Genomic DNA, 25703 nt, shown 5'->3' with positions numbered 1-25703 from the left:
GAACCAAGAGAGACCACCTGATCTCTGCATAGGACACAGAACACAGCATAGCTTATACTACAATATATCTAGCAATATTATCAATCACAGGTTAGAAATTAACGTGACACAACTATAGAAGACACTGGCAGATTGCTAGTGAGTTGACCAAAATGTTCATTTAGGTTTTTCCAGGGACTGTCACAAATATCATTAAAAGCTGTTACAGAGCCCCAAGCCTGCAAAGAAAGCAGCTGAGATCCAAAGAAACCGTAATTCACTTTTATCAACTTTCTGCTGAGTCAAGACTTACTTCTCCAAAAGAAAGATGCAAAAATCACATATATGACACAATCAGAATCTGTCTTGGGTTTCCCTGGTGGCTTGGTGGTAAAGAATCCACTTCCCAATGCAGGAGACACAGGTTTGATCCCTGGTCCAGGAACATCCCACATGCATAAGCCCATGTGCCGCAACTATTATTAAGCCTGTGCTCTAGAGCCTGGGAACCACAACTACTGAACCTGTGTGATGCAACTACTTAAACTCGTGTGTCCTTGAGCCTGTGCTCCGCAACAAGAAAAGCCACTGCAATGAGAAACCTGTACTCATTGGGTCGTACTTAAATTGATCTACATTGAAAACAAAGGCACATTAACCCTTTCACCTAAATCTTGATTTATTTTTCTGATACAGCATGCATTTGCTTATTTTTGCTTTTCTCCTTCCTCCATTAACTTATAAAGACTATGTTGTGAGGGATCTGTCTACTTTGTTCACTGCTATTATCCTCAGTTTTGAGGTAACTTCCTGGAATGTAAAAGACAAAACAAAACCACTCAATGATTATCTGTTAAATGAATAACTGGACCCTTCATTTGCATGCTGTTTTGGTAGGGGAAAAGGGAGTAGATGAGACTGAGCAAATGCTATACAGTTCTAACTTAAGCAGAACTGATTCATTTCTACTATTTCCGGATTATTCAGCCTTCTTACTAGTTGGAAGACTTCTGATGATTATTCTCTGTATAAACATCTTCCCATTTCTAGAGCAAGAAGCCTCAACCCCTGTACAATATCCCACCCACCCGCATTCTAGGTAGTCAGCTCAGTTTTGGCTTTGCATTTTTCATTTTCATTCACCTCCTTGGGTCATATTAAAGGAAGTTATGGATCAGATACACATATATGGGTAATCAACACCAGGGCACCAAGAGCTCCTAAAATGATTTTTGTGATTATGATTTTAGAATGGGAAAATATCAACACAAGACATCTTCAATAAAGAAGAACTTTAAGACCCGTACAGGCTTTCCTTGTGGTTGAGCTGGTAAAGAATCCGCCTGCCATGCAGGAGATCTGGGTTCGATCCCTGGGTTGGGAAGTTCCTCTGGAGAAGGGAAAGGCTACCCACTCCAGTATTCTGACCTGGAGAATTCCATAGACTGTATATAGTCCATGGGGTCACAGAGAGTCAGACATCACTGAGTGACTTCCACTTTCACTTTATGACCCTTACAGCAAGAAAGGACAGCTTCTCAGCTGGCTTCCTGCTGTTTCGATTTATCTTCTATTAAATCTGATAAGCCTTCTTGAATATAATACCTTCCACTATTACTTACTACCTGGCCCCCTCTACTCTGCCCACCTAACCAAGTTCTCTGCCCCAATCTTCCAAAAGACAGCCTCCTTTTACATATGCATATACTATTCTCCTAGTCTTTCCCCTGACACACTTCTAAGTCTAAATTCCTGTTCTTTATCTGATAAAACATATTCCTGAGTTAATTAATCCTATCCAAGTACTTATTCTTCCAATGTCTTGATACTGTTGCTCACTGCCCATCAAAATTGATTCCCCCTCCTCCTTCCACAGCAATGGAAATACTGGCTACCCTAGATGTTCGGCTCACTCTGTTTCCTAGCTTCTGCTGGTGACTGTTAGGCTAAATTCTTGCCAATGGAATACAGAGAAAGTGACATGTGCTACTTTCAGCCTAAGAACTATAAAAAGTAGGCAAACTCTTTCATGTTTTTTCCCATTCCTATTGGCTGCCACACAGTTTCAAGCCTGCAGACAAGGACAATACCCTAGAAATTGATCCTCCTGCTAGTGGTATCAATATTTCTTGGGAATTTGTTGGATATACAAACTCTCGAGCCCCATTCCATATCCATGAATCAGAAATTCTGATGATAGGGACTAGAAACTTTCTTTTACGTTTTAACAAGTCTTCCAGGTAACTCTGAGGCACACTACAGTATGAGAATCACTGTTCTAGAGATCAGCAGGTAAATCAGTATAAAATGACCTGAGTTCCTGAATTACCACATGAAACAACAGAGTATCAGGACTCAATCACTTTGGACAATTACAAAGTGTTTTACAAAGTATAATTACAAAATTACAATTTGTTTCAAATTGTAACAAATACTTTCTATTATATATTTTTTGAGCTCTTGCATTTTTCTCTTTGTTGCAACTGTTAGGCATATTCTCCCAGTTTTTAAAACCTTTTGGTCTCAGGATCCCTTTAAGAGGACACTCCTAGGGACTTCCCCGGTAGTCCAGGGGCTATGACTTCGTGCTCCCAATGCAGGGGGCCTGGGTTTGATCCCTGGTCAGGGAACTAGATCCCACATGCCATAAATAAAAGAGTCTGCATGTCGCAACTAAAGGTCCCACATGTCACAATGAAGATTCAAGATCCTGCATGCCGCAACTAAGGCCTGGCGCAGCCAAATAAATTAATAAATATATATATATATATAAAAGAGGACACTCCTAAAAATTAAAACTCCAAGGAGAGTTTGCTTCTCGGCTATAATATCAATAGTTACCATATTAGAAATTAAAACAATTTTTAAAGTATCAATCCATTAAAAAATAAGCCCACATTCCACATTAATATAAATAATATATCCTTTATTACAAAAGAACTGTTTCTCCCAAAAAAGAACAATTTAGTGATACTAGTGGCATTATTATACAATTTTGCAAATCTTGTTAATGTCTGGCTTAAAAGACAGCTGGATTCCCATAGCTGTTGCTGCATTCAATCTGCTATGTTATTTTAGCTGAAGTATATGGAGAAAAAAATCTGGTCTTAAACAGATACATAGCTAGAAAAGGAAGGGTGTTTTATTTAGTTTAAAGTCTTTAATGAATTCATTATTTAAAAAACTTTTTTAGCTCTGAAATGATTTTAAACTTAGAGAAAAGTTGCAACAATAGTTTGGAGAAGTCCTATACACTCTTCATTCTGTTCTCCCTGATGTTCATTAACTTTAAAAAAAAATTATTTTAAAAACTGAAATATTTTTAAAGATTAAATTTTAATTAAAGTAAAACTGCAGTGCCAACATCTTTTATAACCATAGTATAACATTCTGAAACCAGGAAATGAAGTGTTGATACAATACTATTAATTACTCTACAGACCTTACACAAATTTCATCAGTTTTCCTACTCACAGCCTTTTCAGATCCAAGATACAATCCACAATCCCACACAGTACTTAGTTGTCATGTCTCTTTGGTCTCCTTCAACCTGTGACAGTTCACTAGTCTTTTTTTTCTTAAATAATGTTTATTTGTCTGCATCAGGGTCCTAGTTGCAGCACATGGGATCTTTCACTGTGGTTTATGGACTCTCTACTGTGGCACACAGGCTCTCTAGCTGAGGCATGAGGACTTAGTTGCTCCAAACCACGTGGGATCTTAATTTCCTGGCCAGGGATCAAACCCACGTCCCCCTGCATTACAAGATGGATTCTTAACCACTGGACCAGGGAGTCCTTTATTAGTCTTTCTTGACTTTCAAATTTTTGAAGAGTACTTGGGCTTCCTTGGTGGCTCAGAGGTTAAAGCGTCTGCCTGCAACGTGGGAGACCTGGGTTCGATCCCTGGGTCGAGAAGATGCCCTGGAGAAATGGCAACCCACTCCAGTATTCTTGCATGGAGAATCCCATGAACAGAGGAGCCTGGCGGGCTACAGTCCACGGGGTCTCAAAAAGTCGGACACAACCGAGCGACTTCAGTTTCACTTTCAGCCAGTTTTTTTGTAAAATGTCTTTCACTTTGGATTTGTGTGATGTTTTCACATTACACTGAGGCTATGCATTTTTGGCAATGTCACAAAAGTAATGGTGTACCCTTTTCAGTATATCAGGAAATACGTGGTGTTGCTATACTGAACTATGGGTGTTGTTCACTTTAGTCACTTGACTGAGGTGGTGTCTGCCAGGTCTCTCCACTGAAAAGTTATTATGGGAGATACCAGGGGGTTACATTAAACTCCATTTTGCATCAAATTTCCACCCACTAATTTTAATATCTATAGATAATACTTGCCTGCAACAATTATTACTGTAGTATTTGAGAGATGTTTCCAAAATTCTTATATGTTAATCTGAATTTTTACTGTAATAAATAGCTGTCCTCATTTCCCCATTTATTCAAGTATTTATTTACCACAATATGGACTTGTGCACATTTATCTTACTCCATGGTTTATAATCCATTTCTCTCTTTATTTTATTCTTCAAATTGTCCCCATATTTGGTCACTGGCAGTTCCTTCATGTTGGCTCCCCATTTTTTTTTTTTTAAAGCATTTCATTACTTTCTGGTACCACATGATGTTTCAGACTCATGTGAATTTTTTCTCTTCCTTAGTCATTTCTCCAAGGAGCTCTGGTTCCTTTTATTTCAGACTGGCATCTAGAAACCAAGAACGGATGTCAAATGTGCTCACTGCTATGGTGAACAAGGAAATATACACATGCACACATAAACACACATCTGTATCTTTTTCTATATTTATCTGTATATACATGCATAATTATGTATATGCATATATACATATGATCAAAACCCATATGAGTTCATACTGATGTGTGTGTGTGTTAGTCGGTCAGTTGTGTCCGACTCTTTGGGACCCCATGGACTGTAGCCAACCAGGCTCCTCTGTCCAGGGAATTCTCCAGGCAAGAAAACTGGAGTGGGTTGCCATTCCCTTCTCCAGGGGATCTTTCCAACCCAGGGGTCGAACCCAGGTCTCCTGCATGGCAGATTCTTTACTGTCTGAGCCACTTCATATTGATGAGGGGTACTCGAATACTTTTTTAATTGGTCAGAATTGTGGATATCTTCATTTTTTATATAGTCAAAGCTCAATACACATGGGCAAAGGACTTGAATAGAGATTTATCTAAAAGATACACACTAATGGTCAAAAAGCACATGAAAAGACGCTCAACATCATTAGTCATTAGAGACATGAAAACCAAGACCACAATAGGATACCAATTCATACCTACTAGAATGACTACTGGAGAAGGAAACAGCCACTCACTCCAGCATTCTTGCCTGGAGATTCCATGGACAGAGGAGCCTGGCCAGCTACAGTCCATGGGGTTGCAAAGAGTCGGACATGACTGAGCAACTAACGTTATATTACATTTGGATGACTATAATCAGAAAGTTGAAAATAAGTGTTGGTGAGAATGTGGAGAAAGTGTAATCCTAGTATACTGCTGGCAGGAATATGAAGTGGGACATCTGTTTTGGAAACTGGTTTAGTAGTTCCTCAAAAAGTTAGGATTATCAAAAACAGAATTACATTTGTCCCAGGAATTCCATTCACAGGTAAAGAACTCAAAGAACTGAAAACAGGTATTCGAACAAAAACTTGTACAAAATGTTCACAACAGCATTATTCACAATAGCTAAAAAGGTGGAAATAACCCCAATTGTGAACTGACAAATGGATAAGCAAAATGTGGTATATTTCCAGAGGATATTATTCAGGCATAAAAAGGAATAAAGTACTGATACATGCTACAACATGGATGAATCTCAAAAACATTATGCTAATGCTAATGGGAAGCAAATGCTTAATGGGCACAAGTTTCCTTTTGGAATGATGAAAATGTTCTGGAATTTGACTTAGGTAGTGGTTGCAAAACATTGTGAATGCACTAAACACCACCAAATTACACAACTTAAAATAGTTAATTCAGTTAAGTGAATTTTACTTCAATTAAAAAAAAAAAATCAATCAGTTTCTAAAGGTTAGCTACAAAGTGAAATCTGAAATTCTATCAATAAACTTTTCATACTGTTATTTTAAAATCCACTGTCTTATACTCTGACTGACCCAGGCAAGGTATTTTTACATCATGCATTGATCATTTGAAAAATTCTGGTCCACTAGAGGTCATTCTGGTCATCTAGAGGTAAATTTCAAATGCCAATACAGTTCATTATTTTATATATACATATATGTATTTCTTAATCACATTTGTCGATACCACAACCACTCTCATCAGAAAAGTATTTAAGTCCTGGAAGCTGTCAAACTCATGGTTTAATTTTTACTTGAATTTTATCACGAGGCACAAATATAGTCAGGTGTTTTCCTTGAAAATTTTCAAGAATATGTCTGCCAAAAACCTAAATCTAAAGATCATAGTTCACAGATTATTCTTTTCTTTTTTAAAACTTTTTTAGGCCATGCCATGTGGCATGGGGAATCTTAATTCCCCAAGCAGAGATTGAACCCGTGCCTCCTGCATTGGGAGACACTTTCACCACTGGATTACCAGGGAAGTCCTGAATCAATTAACAAGTAAAAACAATGTTCTATGAAGAAAACAGCTAGGTGGCTTGCAACCTGATTGCACTATTCCTTGAGGTAACCACTGTACATCAATATGTAGCAAAAGTGTTTTACAAGGATTTCTCACTTTATCACACAAAATATTGAAACCCATGTTCTGAAAAGTCATGATTAAATAAAATTTATTTTTATTGCTTCAAGAACATTGCTATCAAGAACATTCTTAAGTGAAACTAGATTTTTTTTTAATCTGCAAATTTAAACCACATGGCAATGAAGAATGACTACCAGAGTACAGCTTAATTTAGTGCCACTGTGTTGATTCATCATACTAAGGCATCAGAGCAGTTTTACTTACCACTGCTTCTGGATCATCAGTGCAAATGTCAACAAAGGGAAAAAGGCAAAATAATGCCTCTGTATTACTGTGAAATAGCTTTCATCATGAGACTCCCTTTAAGGGTCTCAGGGATCTCCAGGAGTCTGTAGACCACACTTTGAAAACTACTGGTCTACTCTAACTAACCCATTACTTCAGTAGGTAACCTATCAGTTCATACTATTTTTCAGGTTTAATGCAAACTCCTTGGCAGCAAATCTCTCTTCTTTCTTTGTACTTCCCTTATTACCCATTACTATAAGATGCCCTGACAGACCATGAAAGTACTGTTATTGCTTAACCAACTCCAAATGGTACTTTCCTTCACCTAACTCATATCAGCTATGTCAATGGACCTCTTCCCACTATTCTCCACACTACAAAATCTTATTCCTAAAAACCTAAGATGATTAATTCTTCTAGCCTATTTTAATTACTTCCCTTTTGATTTCCAGAACTTGCTTTCTGGCTCACTTTTCTAGGGGAAAAAACCCAACAGACTCTTGATCCAGAAGTCTGCAAACTTTTTCCGTAAAGGGCCAGATAATAAATATTTTAGACTCTGTGGGCTAACTTCTCAACTTTGCTGCTGTAAGCAAAAGTGTGTAACTGTGTTCTAATAAAACCTGATTTACACAAACAGGCAGTAGCTGTAGTTTCTGACTGACTCCTGACCTAGGCTCTTCCAACATATAGGTTAATCAACCCAGTGTAACACAAAAGATGCCAAAAGTTTAAAAAAGAGATAGTTACTGACTGGCTAAAGAAACTAACAGGAACACTGAAAACAGTATACCCAAACCCAATAGAAAGAAATATTAGTAATAGCTGCTAACATTCACTGAGCTCTTATTATTTACTAAGCACTGTGCTAAGTGCTTTACAATGCATTACCTCATTTAAATCCGTTAAAGGAGGGCTTTAATAATTTAAGTAATTCTCCTTTTACACAAGAGAAAACAAAAACAGGTAAGTAACTTTCCAAGGTCTTAGTCTGTAAATAGCTAAGCCTTAGTCTGTAAATAGCTAAGACCTGTGTTTGAGGTCTCTCTCACTGCAACGCCCATGTTTCTAGTCATCAAACTATGCTATCTTTCCAAACTGTTAAGGCAGTAATTCTAAATAAAAGCCGACACACCGTTATTGTTTACCTGTTGAGTCTAGTACACAAACCTTGACTCACATCCTTGAATGAAGAGCCTACATGACCTAGTCTTAGATGATACAGTTATGTCTAACAATACACACCAAGGGCCATAAAGACTCCTATGTGTAAATGTGACAGATGAGGATGTCCTGCCTAAAAAACTAATGAATAGGAGGTAAGCAGCCCTCTCCCACTATCATCTTATAATAAATCAGCCCAAATACACTATTTTATACTAATACATGTTATAAAAATATATTATAAAGAATTATAGTAAATCAGCTTAAGTTATGATATATACCAAAGAGAGGCTGACAGACATTAAAAACGTTAGAATGAAGGAGATAAGAGGTGGTCAAAGGGCATATTTTACACGCTCTTCAAAACTACTCTTCAGTCACTCCTAAACAGTAACCAGGGCCTATGGGAATTAAGAGAAAAAAATCTGTCCATTAATAGAATCTGTTAACTTATGCCTCACTGCTTCTATAACTATCTAACTATAACATTATTCCTACTAATCTGCTTCCCAGTACAAAGAAAAGTTACAAGTTAAAGACTGCAAAAGATCTTCTATGAAACCTATCAGTCTAATAAGCAAGCATCACATAGAATTAAAACAATATTATATTTACACACCTGTAAAATGGCTGGTTCCCATGGAGAGGATTACCAAATAATAGTGTAAGAGGATAATATCAACTCAAAAATGCAATTATTACTTCTAAGAACTAGGGAATCACACAACTCTGAATGAATCTTTATCTAGCCTCTATGTTTGAGCTAAGCTGGTCTCTGTTGCTGTTTTGTCTTCTAATATTCAACTGACAGCAGGGGTCGGGGGGAATCTCTCTTAATTCAAAATAGACATTTGGAAGAGTAGACCTCAACTACTTGTGGTGGGGAAATAACTGAGGGCAGACTAGGGAATAAGCAGGCCAGCCACTCTGCTAAGTCCCAACCAACAACCCTTAAAGTACAACTTCATATGCACCTCCTAACACTTGCACCAAAACTTAGGTATCAAAGAGAAAAATATACACAGTATACTAAAATATTATTGCTTGTGAAAATTTGGCAAGAACACAAATTCATGGGCTATAATACAAAGAATCAAAAAGACTCCAAACTTTCTGGTGGTCCAGAGGTTAAGAATCCACCTGCCAATGCAGGGGACATGGATGCGATCCCTGGTCCAGGAAGATTTCACATGCCACAGTGCAACTAAACCCGCAGGCTGCAACTAATGAAGCCCGCACAGTCTAGAGCCTGAGCTCCATAAGAAGAGAAGTCACTGAAATGAGAAGCCCACAAACTGCAACTAGAAAATAGCCCCCACTTGCTGCAACTAGAGAAAGCCCATGCGCAGCAGCAATGACGCAGCACAGCCAAAAATAAATAAAATTAATTTTAAAAAGAATCAAAAAGCCTGAATTAAGCAATTTCCTCTAGACTGCAACAAGACAAACCTTATTATAGGATGTTGTGTCCAACTCTTTGCAACCCTAAGGATTGTAGCCCCCTAGGCTTTTCTGTACATGGGATTCTCCAGATAAGAATACTGGATACTGGAAGAGGGTTGCCATGCCCTCCTCCAGGAGATCTTCCCACTCAGGGATTGAATCCATGTCTCCTGCATGGCAGGAGGATTCTTTATCCACTGACCTACCTGAGGAGCCCCTATTACAGGATAAACTAGTTCAAAAGTTCTCTCACTCCAAACTCTCCTTATCGCATATCAGCACTGTCATTCCAAATAGTCAGGCAGAACCAAAAACAAACTGACATAAAATGACTGGCTGGACCAGGTCTTGACTGTAGCAGGCGGGATCTAATTCCCTGACCAGTGATAGAACCCAGGCCCCCTGCATTGCTAGTGTGGAGCCTTAGCCACTGGACCCCCAGGGAGGGAAGTCCCAGTATGACATTCTTTTATTCACTAATATACTTTATTTCACATTTCCATTCAACACAAGAGCTGTTCATATATATGTAACATATCTAAGAAGCACATAAAGAGAAATTAAGAAAAAAGGAACCATGGTAAATTGGTGGTAAATTGAAATATAATTTCTAAATGAGCTCTTAATGACCAATGAAAGATACAATCATGCCAACTGAATTCCAAAACTGTAACACTTGCAATATCTGGAAGCTTAGATCTTTCCTTTTTTTCCCCTTTCAAGTGCTATTTGACCTTCTCTTTGAACAACTCTAACTGCAGCAGATGGCAGGGGGAGACTACTGCATTTTTATAATATATTAAATAAGACAACAATAAGAAATAAAAAATGGGGGGGTGATTCAAAGGAATAGCTAATATATAATTTGCTCTGTGACAAGGCCTTTTGCTTCTCCTTAAGAGCACCTCCCCCCCACCCCATACTCTTGGCAATCCTGAATGATTTGAAACAGTTTGGAAAAAAAGTATCTAACAAATTACAGCTGTTAAATTCAGGAGGCATTTTTCTTCCAGTCACCCCTCTTCCTCAAACACACACACCTCTGCACTGGGACAAGAAGAAGAGTCAGAACAAACTGCTTCAAGTCCCAAAAGTGTTACAGTTCACTAGGAACATGGTCACTACCACCTGGACAGAGAAGCTCTCACTGTGCCACAACAAAAGTATTCTTTTTTTAAAATAAGGATGGCTAGGGAAAAAGTGTGTATTCATATCAAAAGGGTATTTTTCTTGTTCTAAGCCTTCCCCTTTTCCTGGTCCATCAGCCCAAATAAGCAGAGATGACGCAGACTTCCTTATATAATAGTCTGTGATTTCCTAGACTGCAGGCCTTTCCCTTTGTGTTCTGTATACACTTACACACGCGAGCGCGCGCACATTCTCATTGCTTTGCAGCCCCTGGCATGATGCCAGCACTCAGTCAGCTGGTCGACTCCATTCACAGAGCAGGGTTGGAGCTGACATGGAAAAGGGGGGGTGGGGGTGGGTAGTGAGGGTAAGGGGGAGCTAGAACCATCACTGCTATAGACAAAAGAAATTTTAAAAAAGAAAAAGAAGACCTTAACATAACATTCCTCTCACAGCTTCAGCTCGAAGAAAACTAGAATCCAGAAACCATTACCAAAAGCAAAAAGATGAAGCAGAAGGGCTGAGAATCAAAATCGAAAGGGGCTTTGTATGAGAACAATTATTCCCCAACAAATTTTTAAAAGCAATGGTATTTATTATTTCAATTCCATCAGAAACCTCAGCATATCACCTTCTACATGTACTGAGGAAAAGGTTGTGAAGAATTCAGTTTCTGCTTTTAGAAAAAGAAAGAAGGGGGCTGGGGCAAGACAGTTAAATGTACTTACAGGTATACATTTTTCTGCTCCCTCCTCTAGCTGCCAGGGAAGCTGGAGACAAGAAAGGGGGGGAAACAGAAAAAGGAGGAAAAAAAGGAATAAGAGATGGGTTTAGGTTTTTTGTTTTGTTTTGGGGGGAGGGGGCAGAGGTTCCCTTTCTCTCTTCTATCGTAAGAGAAGCTCTTTCTATAGCACAGGGGCGGCCCCATACGTGCCAGCCCCCTTGAGAGACCTGCACAAACCCGGTTTCCAAGCGGGCACTGCCCTGCCAATCACATGGCGTACTGTTATATTAAACAAAAGAAACAGGGGGATGCTTACTTTTACCCATGATGCCTAGCGGGGGCAGGAGCGGGGGGAGAAAAACCAGTTGTAGCCGGTTTGTAACCTCAGGACATGGATTATCTCTTAATTTTTAAAAGTCATTTGTGGTACAAAAGTCAGTCAGTCTCCCCATCCTAACTATCACCCCCATTATTCTGGACTAGTGCCAAACTTTGCCTTCATTCATGAGAGCTAGTTTCCTCTCAAATCATGATGCTTTAACTGTTTAGTTTCCAAAGCCAACATCCAAGACAGGAAATCAAAGCATCAACACCAAAACATATCCCAAATTACAAAAAACAAAGAAATATTGCCAATGAAGCTACTTTTCTTTATCCCTTACTGCTAGTGCTAGGGAAAAGACACTGATAAGACTGTGGATATGTTCACTAAAGATTTTTTTCCTGAAGTTGTCTCACAGGTATTTACCCCTATCAATTAACACCACTCAGGACAGCTGAATTCACATTTAACAAAAATCATATAGCAAGGTTTCACAGTGAAGTAGTCCTAACAGTATACACAAACTCTATAAAAAATGGCTTAAGTCCTTGTATTGTATATTTTACAGCAGTTTCTCCTAATATTTCTTTCCCTGTTTTAGAACAAATGTCCCCCATCACTTTATAAGGAGTTTTTATTTCCCAAAAGTACTGATTAGGGGTCAGAAAGTGGCAGGGAAGAAATCCAAGCAAACCAAGGAAGAGCTAAGGCAGTGATAATTGTTTTGGAGATCTATTGGCTGCAGGATATTTACTCTAGGATCTTTGTCTGAGGAAATAAATTCTTTATAAACAGTTAACAAGGAATAATGGAAGCAGGAGAGAGATCTTCTTACTTTTCAAATTGATATCTATCTCTCACCCAAGTATGTCACCCAAATACCTGCCTCATTTGGGTCTCTGAAACTCAAACCATAACTGTGCTTACTCCATCAGAATCTCTCACAAAACCTTTGCTTTGTCCAAATATTAAAGCTTCTAGAGTCTACAGGATATAAAGAAAAATAATCGACACTCTACCCAAAGATATTAATTTGTAAATAAAAGTATTCCTGAATAACCTAATATTACCTTCAATGTTCAGAAAAGGAATACTGAGCTAAACGTGAAATAGGTAATATTGATCACTGGTATAAGGTGTTCAATAATCTACAAACTATAAAGGAAAACCCTACATCTAAATCAAGCTAAGCTTCGAGTGGTTGATGCTGTACCATCTCAGTCACAGTAAGTTGTACTTAATAGGAGTCCATCAGAGGTCTCCAGATCTAGACACTATCATTTTAGGAGATAAAGGAAAATATGATGTCTGTGATAAATGGGGCAACGAATATAATCAGTTTTCCTCTTACTCAACACATTTCCACCAGAGACCAACTATGAATTGCAAACTGAAGTTCACTAGCTCCATGTTTAATCAGGATAGGAAAGACTATCTTTAACAATCACTCAGAGAGCATGGCCATTTAAGCCCACACACATTTGATTGCATTTAAACACTGGTCAATTTTTATCAGTCTTTAAGATAATATAAAAGGCTTAAGATACAGTTAGGCTGTCAGGAATGATTACCATTGCTGCTGTGCTGTGCTGAGTCCTGTCTGGCTGGCTCTTTGTGACTCCATTAGCAAAGAATTAACTCTCCAACATTATACAGGCTAAGATAGTATACTATGTTTACTACAATGCCTGCCTTTATATTAAACTGATTAGTAGTGCAGATATACCAGAGATGCTCAAACCAACAGGTATTTTTCTTCAGGATCTTCAAAAGTTAAGAACTACATGGTAAAAAAAAAAAAAAAAGAACCACATGGTAGCAACTTCCCTGGTGGTCCAGTGGCTAACACTCAGTTCAGTCGCTCAGTCATGTCCAACTCTGCAACTCCATGGACTGCAGCACGCCAGGCTTCCCTGTCCATCACCAACTCCTGAAGCTTACTCAAACTCATGTCCATCAAGTCGGTGATGCCATCCAACCATCCCATCCTCTGTCGTCCCCTTCTCCTCCCACCTTCAATCTTTCCTCATGAACCCCATGAACAGTATGAAAAGGCTAACACTTTGTGTTCCCAATTCGGGGTTGGGGGGGGGGGGGAGGCGGTCTCACATGCCACAATTAAAGATCCTTCATGCTGCAACGAAGACTGGAGACTCCGCATCCCACAACTAAGATTTAAAACTATGTACCCAAATAAATAAATATATATATATATTAAAAAAACTATATGGTAGCTAGTGACCCTGCTCTTTTCAACTAAATCATCATCATCCAAAACCAAAAGTATTTAATTGCATGAGCTGAAAATTGTAAACTTAGCAATACTCCTTGGCAAATGTTATTCAAGTTGCGATGCTCTGAAGAATAAAAAATTCTTTAAGAAAAAGAAAAGATTTAACATTCACTAAGCATTTATTTATTTATTTTCACTGAGCATTTAATACACTAAATATTTAGTTAATCCACACAATAAACCAGTAGAGTGAGATCCTTTCCCCATTTTATAGATATGGAAACTAATTTGGTAAAATTAATAAATTTGAATGAAGTCACTCATTCAGCTAACTCATTCAGTAGATGCTGGCTCCAATGCCCACACTTGGTCCACTATAGCATGATGACTTGGCTATTTCTTGGCCAAAACTCAAGAGCCCAGCTCACTGCGCTTGTTGTGCCAATCTCCATTCTAAGTCTCCATTTATTTAATCCATTCCCTGCACTAAAGGAGGTATCAGTCAAATACAACTGAAGTAACAAACTCTTTCACAAGCACGTATAATTTCTACTCCTAGAAGATTTCATCCAAGACTCGAGAAAGGCTAATAAGCATATACAATCTAAATATGTGAAAGAGATCTGATAGATAAATATCTGGGAGGGTCAAATCATAAAGGGTAATCATTATGAGGAAAGAGGTGATTATCTTTCTGGACTCAGGAAACAGGATTCAAATTAATAATAATTAAAAGGCTTCTTGAAGGTACTCCTAAAAGACAAAAATGCACTTCATAGAACCAATATCAGAACTGGTTCTCAGCAATATCAGAAACAAATCTACAAAAACCACACAGTTACCCCATCTTTGCACTTCACAAATTTTATAAGTAATTTGCTAAATTTTTGGTGCCAGTTTTTAATATATGTCTTTGAGCTCAGAGAACAAGTGGATTAAAATAGGAACCACTGCTAAAGTTAAAAAATAAAATTAAGACAAAAAACAAAAATTTTAACCTATATCTAGGATTATTTTATATAAAATTCACAAGTTATTTATTGGTATCAAAAACAGAAAGCCACCCTGAAGTATCTGGCTATTAGTCCTCCCCTGCAAACTCTGTACAGTGCCATCTCCAGCGAGTCTATTCTATTTGGAAAAACCAGTTCATGACATTTCAAAATCACCATTACAACAACAAACAGACCGAAGAACAGCAGAATCCTATGCATATGATCAATAAGCTCCCATTTTTTAAAATTAAGTGTAGAAAAGTTCAACTAATCAAAAGTTAGTTCTGAGGAGATGGGAGTTCTCCACATATTTAGAAATAATACAGCATGCAATCAACAGTACTACAAAGAAAACAATTTTGCTATCCCAAGTTTGATGTACAAACTGGAAATTAATTCCAAAATAATGTTCTGAGTCTCTAAGAACAGATGATTTGCGCTCAGTAGTTAAAACAGAATGATACCTATTTTAATGGGGAAAAAAATCAGTCTTCAATATTTGGGAGTTATAAATTAGTGACTGATTGATACTGAAGTTATCTACCACTAATTTGGAGAATGTATGTATTAAAATTTTGATTAAAGTCAAATAAAAACTAAGTACACTGCCTTATAAAGTAGAATACTGACTGGGTCTGATACGGGAACAAAAGGAAATAAGAACAAGGCTTCCCATTCTGAGACAGTATTTAAATTAAGGAGTATTGTCCCCGTCCCCAACCCCCTGCAAAGTAATATTCCTCAGTGTGTTCACTCCTGGACTTATAGGAAATAAAATTATTGTAGAGGGAATTCCCTGGTGGGTTAGGCCTCAGCACTTTCACTGCCAGGGCCTGAGTTTAATTCCTGGTCAGGGAACTAAGATCCCACAAGCCATGGTGCAGCCAAAAAAAAAAGTTTGAGAGACTTTTTTTTAAAGAAGAAAGGCCAAAAGCCTTCTATTGTTCAAGTATCAAAAATAATTTAAAAATTACTGCTATACCCTACTCTCAATGACTTAATCACCATATGCATGCTTATCACTCAGTTGTGTCTGACTTTTTATGACCCCATGGACTGTAGCCCACCAGGCGTCTCCGTCCATGGAATTTTTCAGTCAAGAATACTGGAGTGGGTTGCCATTTCCTCCTTCAGGGGATCTTCCCAACCCAGAAATCGAACTTGTGTCTCCTGCGATACCTCCAATGCAGGCAAATTCTTTACCGCTGAGCCACCGGGGAAGCCCTTTTAAATCACCATATAAAAGAAGTAAATTGTATCAACCATTTCACCTCTCATAAGACATAAAATGTTCCTAAGCCAGTCTTTTCTACCTACCTTCCCAAAGGCACTAGGAAATTTCACTATCTATCCAGAGGAAAAAGAAACAGGAAAATCACCTAGAGCATTAAGTATTTAACGCTTACAAAAGAATATTTTGGAACCTTCTCTTTCAAAAGACAAAGCAGGGATCCACAAAGTAACTACAGTCTCGAATCCCTAACTTATTCTAATCCTTGTATCAGCAGCATGCTAGTGATTCCTAGTGACCATACCTAAGAACATCTCATTTCTTAATACTTGACTGCTATTTTCATTCTCTCCTATTTGTTCCTTCCCTGTATCTTTGTTGGGGCACCAAGTTCTTTTGTTCATACATATAAAAATTCAACTCAAGGGACTTCTTTGGTGGTCTAATGGTTAAAATTCCACTGCAGGGGGCATGGGTTTGATCCCTGGTCAGGGAAGTAAGATTCAGCATGTTGCGTGGCGTGGCCAAAAAAATAAAAAACAAACCAAAATTCAGCCCAAACATCCTAATGTGCTAACACCTGTCATCAGCTAAGTGCCCCTGAGGAAGTAGAGGAAAGTTGCCTTTTAGTAGTCAAATCAACATTTTGTCATAGATTTTCTAAGTACTTGGATTCTTTTTCATTTGGCTTTTTCCTGTTACCAGATATCCATCCACTAGTGTCTCTCCCTCTCTAGCTTTCAATGGGTAAAGCTCCTAGTCTGTGAACAACTTTGCTTAGAGTTTCAGATATTTTAACTCTACATTAAGCTTCTCATCTTCCACTTCTGTTGCAAAGACTGCTCTTAACTTTATCACTAAGTCACAAACAATGCCCATATATATGTATGTGTACGTAGGGCTTCCCTGGTGCCTCAGATGGGCCTGCAATGCGGGAGACCTGGGTTCGATCCCTGGGTTGGGAAGATCCCCTGAAGGGAAGAGCTACCCACTCCAATATTCTGACCTGGAGAACTCCATGGACTGTATAGTCCATGGGGTCACAAAGAATCGGACATGACTGAGCGACTTTCACTCACTACTCACTCACATATGTATATGTACGTGTACACAACACGCACACTGAGCTACATTCTGTATGCTCATGTTCTAGTCAATCACTGACTTTAAAGCGCCTCCAACCAGGAACAATCTAAGGTAAAATAAATTATTGCAGCTACACAATGACTTCCATAAACTTTCAAAATCTATCCTACACTTCAATAATCACCACACTGAATTCCTATGCTCAACAGACTATACTAGAAACTAGATCTAACTATCCATTTAATTATCAGAGATGGAGAAACCACTTTGAAATCTACCCTACTGTCCTGGTTGGGCAAGTTCAGAATTCACTTCAATCTGTGACAATCTTGGTACACTTATGAGGCATCAAGATACTAGAATTTCAGAACAACCATCTTGTTTTACACTAACCAGAAAAATGGAAGCCAATATAAATGGAAAGATCTTGAAAGAAAAAAATGGTAAATGTGTGACTGTCAAATTTAAAATAAACTTTCCTTTTATTAAAATTTATGTCATATGTGTTATGTGTTAGTCACTCAGTCGTGTCTGACTCTTTGTGACCCCCATGGACTGCCGCCCGCCAGGCTTCTCTGTCCATGGAATTCTCCAGGCAAGAATACTGGAGTGAATTGCCATTCCCTTCTCCAGAGGAACTTCCCAACCCAGGGGTCAAACCCTGGTCTCCTGCATCACAGGCAGATTCTTTACCGTTTGAGCTACAGAGAAGTCTGTTTTACTAAATTTTAAGTATCTTCAAAACATGGTCTCTGTATTTTCAGCATTAAAATTAACCACCTCAGTGTTACTGGCACTTGGGGCCAGGTAATTCTTCATTGCAGGCCTCTGTCTTGTGCACTGCAGGATGCTTACTCTGGCCTCTACATAGTAGATGCCAGGAGTATCAACACCCCCATCTGAGAACCAAAAATGTTCCCATACAGAGCCAAATGTCCTGTAGAGGGCAAAATCCTTCCCAGTTAAGAACCATTACATTAGAGCGAACGCCACCAACATGATTTTACCCTCAAGGAAGTCTGTGGCTATTATTACCAACAATCTCAACCTTCCAATTTAACATAAATACTGACAAAGGAAATAAGAAAGTTAAGAATTGTATCAAATACCTTTAGGAGAAGGGAAGGATAACTAGGAGGGAGCATGAAAAAGGCTCCTGGATAGAGGTAATCTTCTGTATCTCTTATTTAGGTGGTCACCTTATAAAACACGTTCCGTATGTACACTGTATCTCAGGTTAAAAAACAAAACAAACAAAAAAACACAACAGAGTTTACCAAAAAACACAACAAAACAAAACTGATACACAAGAAGCGTGATAGTATTTCCTTGCTTCAGTGCTACTAGAAATCAGGTACAAAGGGTATAGAACCAAGACATCTGAGGTGCAGGGAAAGGAGTCCCTAAATATTTGATGATGTAATGATTTATTCTTGATTTTAAGACACCTGACAGTATTCAAATCCTTCCTCTGGCCACACAGCTCCAATTATTCATTCTTTTTTTTTTTAACCTATAAAGCTTTCTAAGATTGATAATCACATCTGAGATTAGGGTCATATATATATTTCACTGAGACTTTCATACCTTTGACTCTGGAAGTTAAGAATGGCTCTTCAAAAACTCCTCTAACAAGAAAATTCTCTACGTAGCACTAAAGACGTCTGCATGAGATCAGGTATGAAATAGAATGGCTCCTAACAGCAAGACAACTGCCTATCCCCAAGCAAAAACCCCACTCAAACAAGAACTGGATTCTCTACTCCAACAAGTAGGGCAGATAAAGGGGATAATCTGAAACAAAAAGGAAAGTAGGTGGGATCATAAAAACTAAACAGCTTCTGAGCCTGAGAGTGGATGAGAAAATTTTCAGATCAAGAAAGCAGTTCCTAGTACTGACTAAAATATTAACTACAGTTTAAAAGATCTTTCTATATTCTATTTGTACATCCATAAATTTAAGAGAAAAAAAATGTCATCAGACTAGATATTTAATGCTTCATTGCTTTTCATAATCCAAGACAACTGTATTAAGATCCCTGTTTGAAGGGTCTCTTAGTAAAGAAAAATTCATTAACCAAATATTTCCAGTTAATTAAAAAATACCATAACTATGACTTTGAAAACTAAAACAATATATATAGCTTAAAACACTTTTTAGAAGGAAGAAAAGATGAAGAGCCTTACATCATCTGATTTTGCCCTCTGTGTTTCTTCTAATACGATGAGAGCAGAATAGTTTTACATAACACCAGGAGAATGCGATGCAACAGTTTCCTCAAATATGATTACTTGATTTTCGGTGCTAAATGTCTCAGACTATCCAATTGAGTACAAGGGAAAGGTTAGTGTTTCCCAGGGAAATACTGCAAACTACATAAGTGATTGTGGTGGTGGTTTAGTTGCTCAGTTGTGTTCTGACTCTTTGCAACCCTGTGGACTGTAGCTCGCCAGACTCCTCTGTCCATGGAATTTCCCAGGCAAGAAAACTGGAATGGGTTGCCATTTCCTCCTCCAGGGGATCTTCCTGACACAGGGATCAAACCCACGTCTCCTGCTTGGCAGGCAAACTTTTTACCATTGAGCCACTGAGGAAACCCCAAATAAGTCATTACTTTGCTCTAAATAATCAAAATTTTATCATGTTGCTCTAAAGTGAAAGCATCTGCACAGGAAAAGTTTCTTCTATAGGTACCCAGTACTATGTCTTTAAAAAATACCAACCATGTTGTAATGGATTCAAATCACCACTTCTGCTGTGTACGTTAAGGTCCCAAAACTAAATACTTGGTCAAAGTTTAATACACTTAAAAGTAAAAAGGATTACCAAAAAAGATGTCCCTACTTCAGTAATTTTCTATGTTTGCATACTCAAACACCACATTCCTTTAAAATGCTGCTGCTTGAGGCTTCCCTGGTGGGACAGTAGATAGGAATCTACCTCCCTGGTCCAGGAAGACTCCACATGCCTCCAGGAGCAACTGAAGCCCATGCACCACAACTACTGAGTCTGCATGCTACAACTACTGGATTCTGTCTGCCAGAGCGCGTGCTCCGCAGCAAGAGAAGCCACAGCAATGAGAAGCCTGCACACCTCAATGCAGAGGAGCCCCCACTCACAAACAGAGAAAGCCTGCGTACAGCAAGGAAGACCCAGAACAACCACAAAAATAAATCAACAAATTTTAAAAAAGAATCAGATGCACTCAGACTTTAAAAAAAAAAAAAAAAAAAGCTGCTGCTCTGCTGAAAATCGTTGGAAATAAACAATAAGCTACCATAACACCAATCCCAAATTACAGAGCTATTAGTATTTTCTGTCAAATATGGAGAAGGAAATGGCAACCCATTCCAGTATTCTTGCCTGGGAAATCCCATGGACAGAGGAGCCTGGTGGGCTGCAGTCCACGTGGTCACAATAGAGTCAGACAGGACTTAGTGACTGAACAACAAAGGATTCCCTCCACCAACAACCTGGGCATCTATATTAGGTTTAGACTTATTCAAGAAGATGAAATTCTACTGGGCAACCACTTTTAAACTTCCATGAAAGTCAGTATCTCTCTGACTTTTGATTAAAATGTTCTTTTAAAAAACACAATCTGGGAAAAACTACGTCCAACTTATTGCAAGTATTCACCAAATAGCATCTCATCTGCTCTGTTATATCACCATTATTCCAGGACCAAAATTCATTTATACTACAGATTGGCCTTTTTCTGTAGAGGCTCAGATAAATATTTTAGGCTTTGAGAGTCTTATCTCTTTTGTGACAATTACCTTGATATTATAGCAGTGTGAAAGCAGTCACTGACAATATGTAAAGAATGAGTGTGGTTATCTCCAATTAAATTATTTATGGATGCCAAAATCAGAATTTTGTATAATTTTCACATGAAATTGAAATATCAGGAAATATCCTTCTTTCTTTTTTTTTTTTTGACTGCACTGGGTCTTCATTGCTGCTCTTCTTAGCTACAGCACACGGGGCTCCTCTTGTTGCAGAGCACAGGCTCTAGGACTCTGGGGCTTCGGCAGCTGTGGTGCGCAGGCTCAGTTGCCCCGCGGCATGTAGAACCTTGTGTGACCAGGGATTGAAACGTTGTCCCCTGTTTCGACAGGCGGACTCTTAACCACTGAACTACCAGGTGAGTCCCTTTTTTTCATTTTTTCCAACCATTTAAAACTATAAGAAGCAATCATAATTCTTAGCTCATGGGCTGGACAAAACACAAGCAGCAAGCAGAATTTGGCCTACTAGCCCTTAGTTTGCTGACTTCTGATCTGTAACCTCTCATTTGACTATTAAACATTTCAATTGTACCAAAAAGTGTAGAGAATAATATAACAAACAAGCATTTACTTATCAACTAGTTTAAGAGATGTAATACTACAAATAAAACTGAAGCTCTCTGAGTAACTAATCCAATCCTATTTTTCTCTTCCTTTCCCCAAAGTAATCACCACAATGAGTTTGGTTTATCACTGTCCATTTTTTCTTTTAGTACTTTTCCTTTATGTGTGCAGCTGTATCTATATAAAAAATATTGCATCATTTTTCAAGTTTAAGTTTTATGGTATTATATCATATCCATATGTATATCACTTTGCAACTTAATTTTTTCTTTGAAACTACCTCTGATATTATCCAGGTTACTACATGTAACAGTTTACTCATCTCAAATGGTATGTGTATCCATGCTCAGTCGCTAAGTCACGTCTGATTCTTTGTGACCCCACTGACTATAGCCCATCAGGCTCTCCTGTCCACAGAATTCTCCAGGCAAGAATACTGAAGTGGGTTGCCAGTTCCTCCTCCAGGTCAACTTCCCAACCCAGGGATCGAACCTGCATCTCCTGTGTCTCCTGCACTGGCAGGCAGATTCTTTACCTCTGAGCCACCTGGGAAGCCATGACATGTGGGATCTACTTCCTTGATAAGGGATCAAACCTGGGCCCCTGCCCTGGGAGTGCAGAGTCTTAGCCAGGGAACCACTAGCAAAGTCCTTGACATTTATCCAAGTTGACACATGTAACTAGTTTATTCATCTTAAATGGTATAAAGAATGCCAACTATGAGGTATCACAATTTAGTTTTCTACTTCCTATTCACTCAACAAATTAATTACATATTATATGGCAGGCACTGTTTTAGCTGTAAGAGCTACAATCGTGAATAAGGCCAAATTCTCTCTACGGAGTGTACTCTGATGCACACTAACACTTTCTCTTTATTGATATTCTCTCTTTCCAAGCGAAGTCTCAAAAGTGGCTCTAGCCTAATTTTATCCAAAATATGAAAGTGAAGAAAAAGTGATCAATTTTATTAGTAAATGGAAGAGAAATCTTCTCTCCTTCATAAAAATATTTCTTATAAAACTAAGAGATAAAAGAAAATTTTAAAAATAAATTTTGCCCCAAATATAAAAACTGTTAAGCTTTCAACATTTTAATATTAGAGACCCATTCATGGTTGTCTTCATTTAGACTTCACCATAAACAAGTAGTGATGCGTTCTAAGGCCCACTTGACTTCACATTCCAGGATGTCTGGCTCTAGGTGAGTGATCACACAATCGTGATTATCTGGGTCGTGAAGATCTTCTTTGTACAGTTCTTCTGTGTATTCTTGCCACCTCTTCTTAACATCTTCTGCTTCTGTTAGGTCCATACCATTTCTGTCCTTTATCGAACCCATCTTTGCATAAAACGTTCCTTTGGTATCTCTAATTTTCTTGAAGAGATCAAATTGCCAACATCCACTGGATCATCAAAAAAGCAAGAAAAACATCTATTTCTGCTTTATTGACTATGCCAAAGCCTTTGACTGGGTGGATCACAATAAACTGTGGAAAATTCTTCAAGAGATGGACTATCAGACCACCTGACCTGCCTCTTGAGAAACCTACATGCAGGTCAGGAAGCAACAGTTAGAACTGGACATGGAACAACAGACTGGTTCCAAATAGGAAAAGGAGAACATCAAGGCTGTATATTGTCACCCTGCTTACTTAACTTATGTCACCCTGCTTATTTAACTTATATGCAGAGTACATCATGAGAAACGCTGGGCTGGAAGAAGCACAAGCTGGAATCAAGATTGCCGGGAGAAATACCAATAACCTCAGATATGCAGATGACACCACCCTTATGGCAGAAAGTGAAGAGGAACTAAAAAGCCTCTTGATGAAAGTGAGAGAAGAGAGTGAAAAAGTTGGCTTAAAGTTCAACATTCAGAAAACTAAGATCATGGCATCTGGTCCCATCACTTCATGGGAAATAGATGGGGAAACAGTGGAAACAGTGTCAGACTTTATTTTTTTGGGCTCCAAAAGCACTGCAGATGGTGACTGCAGCCATGAAATTAAAAGACGCTTACTCCTTGTAGGAAAGTTATGGCCAACCTAGACAGCATATTAAAAGGCAGAGACATTACTTTGCCAACAAAGGTCCACCTAGTCAAGGCTATAGTTTTTCCAGTGGTCGTGTATGGATGTGAGAGTTGGACTGTGAAGAAAGCTGAGCGCCGAAAAATTGATGCTTTTGAACTGTGGTGTTGGAGAAGACTCTTGAGAGTCCCTTGGACTGCAAGGAGACCCAACCAGTCCATCCTAAAGGAGATCAGTCCTGGGTGTTCACTGGAAGGACTGATACTGAAGCTGAAACTCCAGTACTTTGGCCACCTCATGCGAAGACTGACTCACTGGAGAAGACCCTGATGCTGGGAGGGATTGGGGGCAGGAGGAGAAGGGGACGACAAAAGATGAGATGGTTGGATGGCATCACCGACTCAATGGACATGAGTCTGAGTAAACTCCAGGAGTTGGTGATGGACAGACAGGGAGGCCTGGCGGGCTGCGATTCATGGGGTCACAAAGAGTCGGAAACAACTGAGTGACTGAAGTGAACTGAACTGATAAACAGGTAGTACTGATGATAAGACATCTGGAGTTCCCAGTTTCTTTTCATTTCCAAAAACCAGAGTCAAGCAATAAGGAAGACAAAGATCAGCAATGGATCTAAATCTTTGATCAGTAAACAGGAGGAAATATCACAGTAATCCAAAACTTAATAGAACAGATATTAACATGCCCAGAAGACAATTACTCAGTCCTTGAAAATAAAATGACAGATTTCCTGAGTAGAAATGAAGTAAGACATCACCATCACCAATAATTAATGGAAACAGTCTCCAATATTCTTTCCACTTCAAAGGAGATGGTAACTTTGAATACATACGGAGAATCCCATGGACACAGGAGCCTGGCAGGCTACAGTTCATAGGGTCACAAAGAGTCAGACAGGACTGAAGCAACTCAGCACGCATGCCATTGAATTAATCAGATTTCCTGTCATCCCCTTAAGGATGTGTATGAAAACTAAGTTTGGTTTATCTTACTCCTGCCGGTAGGCCCTGAATGTGGGGTCATGGTACCACCAAAGATAACACCCTACTCTGGGCAAATGAAGGCCTCCTAGTAAGTTCTAAGTTCACTAAACAAAATTTAAATCTACTGAATAAAACAAATCACCTTAACTCTAAAAACAGAGAAATGGGAATGAGGAAGAAGACAAATAACTTACCAATGAGCAGGAAACTAGTTAGGACGGAAATCTGAGTTGTATAAAGCATTTGGTCTTATTTGTCTTAATGTCCCCATTCCCTGAAAACAGTGATTTAGCAGTGTTTGGCTCTCTGCCTCTGCCCACTGGGAGTTTAATAGGGACTCCAGTAAGGAGTTTCCATGAAAGCAGTCAACTGGGAACTGTACATGCTCATTCTTATTGAGGTCGTCCTGATCTTAAAAGATTGTGGTGACAAATCAACTTACCAAAGTTTTAAAAAGGTTTAGATTAACATTTTTTTTTTAAATTTTTGGTTGTGCTGGGTCTTTACTGCAGCATATGGACTGTGGTGTGTGGGCTTCTCATTTCAGTGAAGCTTCTCTTGTTGCAGAGCACAGGCTTCAGTAGTTAAGGCATGTGGGCTTCGCAGCTGCAGCTCGAGGGTGCTAGAGTATGGGCTCAGCAGTTGCCCTACAGCATATGGAATCTCAGTTAGAGGATCAGGGATCGAACCTGTGTCTTTTGCACTGGCAGGCAGATTCTTAACCAACGGACCCACAGGGAAGTCCCATGTTTGACAACTGATTGGTTTGAAGGCCATTTCGAACAAGTAAAATTTTCTGTTAAACTGTGTACTCCTCTTCCCAACAATTGGCTACAGTTAGATGGCCAATAATCAAATCCAGAGATATATGCTTTCAAGAAAAGAAATGCTAACAAGATACAGAGGCACTTAAAGACAGTACTCATCACTATCCAACCACAGTTACCCTCAAATTTAGATTTAAATTAAGTTGTTTTAGAAACTTTCATAGCCTGCTGGTATGAAT

General features: G+C 38.7%; 1 protein-coding gene across 3 annotated transcripts in view; it reads right to left on the bottom strand.

The window, feature by feature from the left end:
- GATAD2B (GATA zinc finger domain containing 2B) overlaps nucleotides 1–25703 on the bottom strand; it is an 80410-nt gene that overhangs the window by 40202 nt on the left and 14505 nt on the right. The window contains exon 2 of one of the 3 annotated variants that reach the window (XM_043456168.1): nucleotides 11446–11487. The exons of the other annotated variants lie outside the window; for them this stretch is intronic. The gene's annotated coding sequence lies outside the window, so the exon portion shown is untranslated. The remainder of the gene's footprint in view (nucleotides 1–11445; nucleotides 11488–25703) is intronic. 3 annotated transcript variants of the gene reach the window in all.

The sequence above is a fragment of the Cervus canadensis genome, chromosome 2 (assembly GCF_019320065.1).
Source record: "Cervus canadensis isolate Bull #8, Minnesota chromosome 2, ASM1932006v1, whole genome shotgun sequence".
In the NCBI taxonomy this organism is placed as follows: Eukaryota; Metazoa; Chordata; class Mammalia; order Artiodactyla; family Cervidae; genus Cervus; species Cervus canadensis.
This window is presented reverse-complemented; position numbering and strand designations above follow the sequence as displayed.